This window comes from Elephantulus edwardii, unplaced genomic scaffold, assembly GCF_000299155.1.
Source record: "Elephantulus edwardii isolate Elephantulus edwardi_28Jun2011 unplaced genomic scaffold, EleEdw1.0 scaffold00067, whole genome shotgun sequence".
Classification (NCBI taxonomy): domain Eukaryota; kingdom Metazoa; phylum Chordata; class Mammalia; order Macroscelidea; family Macroscelididae; genus Elephantulus; species Elephantulus edwardii.
This window is the reverse complement of record NW_006399817.1, coordinates 11,307,484-11,313,182: the sequence shown is the minus strand read 5'-3', so window position 1 is coordinate 11,313,182 and position 5,699 is coordinate 11,307,484.

Here is a 5,699-nt window from a genome sequence, read left to right as displayed (position 1 = left end):
AAGAAGGGGGTCTGTCAGGGATGTATTCTGTCTCCATACCTTTTCAATCTGTATGCAGAACAGATCATTTGAGACGCTGGGCTGTACAAAGAGGAGTGTGGTATCAGGATTGGTGGAAGAGTCATCAACAACCTGCATTATACAGATGACACAACCCTGCTTGCTGAAACTGAGGAGGATCTGAAGCGCTTGCTGCAGAAGGTCAAGTACTGCAGCCTCCTATATGGATTGAAGCTCAACATCAAGAAAACAAAGATTCTCACCACTAGGCCAATTGGCAGCATCCATATGGATGGTGAAGAGGTTGAGATAGTTAACAGTTTTAGTTTGCTTGGCTCCACAATCAATACTCTTGGTAACAGCAGCCAGGAAATCAAGAGATAAATTACATTGGGAAAGTAGGCTGTGAGGGACTTCTCAAGAATACTGAAGAGCAACGACGTCAGGCTGGAGACTAAGGTTCACCTGATTTAGGCTATAGTCTTCGCAATTACGTGCTATGCATCAGAAGGTTGGACAGTGAATAGGGTTGATAGAAAGAGAATTGATGCCTTTGAGCTGTGGTGCTGGAGAAGGGTGTTGAATATATACCATGGACTGCTAGGAGAACAAACAGTTTTGTCTTGGAGAAGGTGAAGCCGGAGTGCTCCTTAAAGTCAAGGATTCTGAAGCTTCATCTGACATACTTTGGGGATGTTGTAAGGAGGGACTGGTCCTTGGAGAGGGACATCATGTTTGGCAGAGTGGGGAGAGCAGTGAAGGATAGGAAGACCTTCCATGAGATGGATTAATTCCATAACTGGAGCAGTGGGAATAAGTGCATTTGAGATGGCTAGGTTGACACAGGATAGAACAGTGTTTAGAGCTCTTATACATAGGGTCGCTATGAGTCGCAAACAACTCGATGGCACATAACAACAACAGCTCTTTGCACATTTGAGCTCTCTCTTTATATATACATATATCTCCAACAATTTTCAGTGTCTTAGGAGCTGGTTATTAAAGACAAAGAACAATCTGGCTCTCTAGGTTAATTGTGAGTTTTCTTACCCTAGATTCCAGATAAAGTTTCTAATTAAATATTTATTTGTCCCAATGAAATGTTGGAACATACTTGGGTCTATGCAAAAAGAGGTTCTATGTAACAAATACTTCTAATGTGAAAGTGGCTCTCATTTGACCATACAGGGCTCATTCCCTGCAAAGCTTTTGAGTGCAGAAAAAACAGATCCAGTCTACAAAAGGCAGTTTGATACCTTTTGCTATGGTTTGAATAATTTCCAATTAAAGATATAATGAAGTTATCATCTCTCAGTATCATTGAATATGAAATAATAAATGAATATTAAAGTATCCGTGAATATGACTTTTTTTTTTAAATAGAGAGTTTGTAGATACAACGAAATTAAGAGTCATTATGAACCATTCTACTTTAGTATGAAGGACCAGTCCTTGGAGAGGGACATTATGCTTGGTGGGGTGGAGGGACAGAAGAGAAGGGGAAGACTCTCAATGAGATGGATTGATTCAGTTACTGGAGTAATGGTGGTAGGTGTGTCAGAGACAACAAGGTTGGCTCAGGATTGAACAGGGTTCATAGCTGTTCTACATAGGGTCGCTATGAGTCACAAGTGGCACATACAACAACAAAACAACAGTATTTTTGTAAGAAGAAGAGAAAAGAGAATATGCCTTATGACAATAGAGAAAGTGATTGGAGTGATACTTTTGTAGATGAGGGAACAACTATGATTCCAAGCAACAGTGAAAGGTTAAGAGAAAAACATTCAACAAGTGCTTCCTTACAGATCTGAGAGAGATTACGGTCCTGTTAATACCTTGGTCTAAGACTTCTAGTCTCCAGAACTTTGTAAGAATACATTTCTGTGGTCTAAAGTAATCCAGTTTGTAGTGTTTCATTATGTCAGTTCTAGAATACTAACAAATCCTCTACTTATAATTAAATATTAATTATCAATTTAGTCTAATTTGTTAGTTTTATTACAAGAATTTTATAGATTAACACATTTATTTTTGTTAGCCTATGTTTATAATTATTAAGTAATTGCTAGCAGTCATACTTAAACTTGTAAAACAAAGTATACAATAAGATATTATTTTTGTAATTAAAGGATAACATAAAACTGTAGATACTGTTTTTTTCAGAGCAATAATCCTCTTAAAAGAAACTGTAATGAGAATTGAATATGCATTTCAGAAAAGCCCAATATTTAAAAATATCACTAAAGAAAAATCCACTGCTTTCCAAATGATATATCTTGCATTCATAAGTAAGCAAAGAACCAGATATGGTTTTTTTTGTTTTGTCAGTGATACAGTGTTTTGTGAAACATATTTTAAAATATTTATTATTGTATAATCAAATAATCAAAGAGCAAACTACTATTATACCATTAACTCAAGAGAGATTTCCGATTCTATTTTTTTTTTTTTTGGTTCTATCTTTAAAGTGATGACATAGTATTCAGCATGAAGCCAGCTGGGTTAAAAAAAATGCACACTCTTACGCTAAGGTAAATTGGAATGATTGGATCAAAGGCAGAGTGATATTTAGAATGAGGGACTAAATTTCCCCTTTGAGGCAATCTATAAACATTCTCTTCTAAATGCAGATATTGAAACCAAAATTAAACAGTTCTTTTTGCTATGATAGAATTTATACAATCTAATAGAAAACTTCAAAGAAAACTCCACTTGTATCCTCTACAGTTTTAAAATTCTACTGATACAAAGCCCTAGAAGGAATAGATTCTTCAATGTTCATTTCCAAAAGACTGTTGACTTTATTTAAAGAGAAGATGGTACAGGGTTACTGTGAGACCAGAGACTCCAGTAATCTCCTCAGCATAAACCTATTAAAAAAAGTCAGCCTTTGGCAAAATCAAGTGAAGATACTCCTAAAACCATAATTCTTCTAACATGCTTTCAATACTGTTACAATTTTTTTTTCTTATCAAGATTCTATTTGAAGAAGACTTCCCCATCTCTCCAATTATTAGTTGGATTTGCTCCATGTAATCTGTGATGATCACTAGAATATCCATAATCATGCTCTACTAATTTGTGAAGCTTATCTAAAAAAAAAAATCTAAACCCATTAGCTATGTTCAGCCCCTCGTCTTATAGGCCGTCATTTTTAAAACGCCCAAAATCTCATTGGAAAAATCAATCCCTACTGTCAATAACATGAATTGCTCCTGTCTTACACATCTCTTAAAATTTATAGTCTCAGAAACTCAGTGAAAGCTTACCATGAGTTGAGATCATATAAAAATATGATCTAACAGAATGGAGAAGATATCAAACAATATCACTAATATTAAAGCAAAAGTAAAATCTTGCTGAAGTTTACTTTTTAAATGGCTGGAACTGCCAAAATTCAAGTTGGATTCAGAAGAGACAGGCACCAGAGATGTCATTTCTGTCAGATGGATCATGACTGGAAGAACGATATTGATCCGTAGCAGTAACTATGCAAAGTTACTTAACATTGTAGATTGCAACAAAGTATGGATAACATTAAGAAGAACAGGAATCCAAAAACACTAATTTGTGCTCATGCAAAAATCTATATGTAGATCAAGAAGTAACTATATGAACAAAATAAGGAGACACTGTAGGGTTTAAAAATCAATAAAGATATGTGTCAAGGTTGTATCTTCCCCCTCCTCCTCCATATGTAGTCAATCTGTATACTAAGCAAAGAATTTGAGAAGCTAAAACTTTATGAAGAAGAATGTCATATCAGCATCGGAGAAAGGCTCATCAGCAACCTATGCTTACTTACTGAAAGTGAGGAGGATACGAGGTTTTGTTGCAGATGGTCAAATACTACAGCATTCAATATAAATTACAACTCAACATCAAGAAAACAAAAATCTTCACCACTAGGCTAAAAACAGATGAGAAAAAACTGATGTTGTCAACAATTTCATTTTACTTATATATACACAATAACACCGATGTAACTAGAAGTAAAAAAAAAAATCTAAAGACATGCTGAATCAGGAAAATTTACTTTCAAGAACCTATCCCATTAAAGAGCAATGATATCAGTTTAAAGACTAAGGTACACCTGCCCAAAGTCATTATTTTTTCAATTTTTCTCTATGTATCTGAAAGCTGGACAATGAATTAAGACAGAAGAATTGAAGAAAAGTACTGAATATCCATCCTGTGAACTGTTAAAAGAAGAAACAAGTCTGCCATGAAGGAAGTAAAAGTAGAGTGTTCCTGAGAGATAAGAAGGTTGAAACTTGATTTCACATACTTTACACATGTTTTCAGGAGAGATTAATCCTTGAAAAAGGACATCAAGCCAGTCAAGGAGGGGATTAGAGAAAGACTCCCCAAAAAGATAAACAATAACAAGAACCAACTGAAGAGGGTCAGAAACTCAATTAAAAATAATATATACCAACATTTCCCAATCTTTAGTACAATATAATTATCTAGTTGTTATTTGCCGTTGAGTCACTTGTGACTCATAGTGACCCTATGTACAATAGCTCTGAACCTTGTTCTCTTCTGTGTCAACCTTTTTGTCTCTGACACATCTATCTCCATTACTCCAGTCACTAAATCAATCCATCTCATAGAGGGTCTTCCTCTATTGAGCTGTCCCTCTTCCCTTTCAAGTATGATGTCCCTCTCCAAGGACTGGTCCCTCCTTGAAACATGCCCAAAATATGTCAGTCGAAGCTTCAGAATCCTTGCCTCCAGGGGACAGGCTGGTTTCATCATGTCCAGGACAAACCTGTTTGTTCTCTTAGCAGCCCATGGTAATATTCAAAACTCTTCTTTAGCACTACAGCTCCAAGGCATCAATTATCTTTCTATCATCCCTAGTCATTTTCCAGCTTTCTGACACCCAGCAATTAATTGCAAAGACTATGGCCTGGAGTAAGCACACCTTAATATCCAGACTGACATCATTGCTCTTCAGTACTCTGGAGATGTCCCTGATAATAGACTTTCCTAATGCAATTTTGATTTTGATTTCCAGGCTGTTAGTACCAAGAGTGTTGATTGTAGAGCCAAGTAAACTAAAGCTGTTAACAACCTCAATCTCTTCACCAGGTATCATGATGGTGACAATTGAATTGACCCAGTGGTGAGAATCTTTGTTTTCTTGATGTAGAGCTTCAATCCATATTTAAAGCTGTAGTCCTTGACCTTCTGCAGCAAGCACTTCAGGTCCTCCTCAGTTTCAGCAAGCAGAACTGTGTGATCTGAATAACACAGGTTTTTTATTTTTCCTTCAATCCTGATGCCACACTCCTCGTAGAGTCCAGCCTCCTGGATGAACGGTTCTACATATGTATTGAAAATGTATGGAGATAGGACACATCCCTGGCATACACCCTTTCCAATTTTGAACCATGCAGTGTTTCCTTGCTCTGCTCTGACTGCTGCTTCCTGGTCCAAGTATAGGTTTCTCTTAAGCAATATCAAGTGTTCTGGGATACCCATTCTTCTCAGAGTTAGCCATGGTTTGTTGTGATCCATACAGTCAAATGCCTTTACATAGTCAATGTTCCTTTGGAACCCACTGCTAGGAGTTGTTTCTTAGGGAGCGCTAGTGGTAAGGACTTGTCCTGCCAAATGTAAGGCATATGATTCACATCCACCAGCTGCTCCAAGGAAGAAGGATGGACTATCTCCTCCCTGTGGGGCAG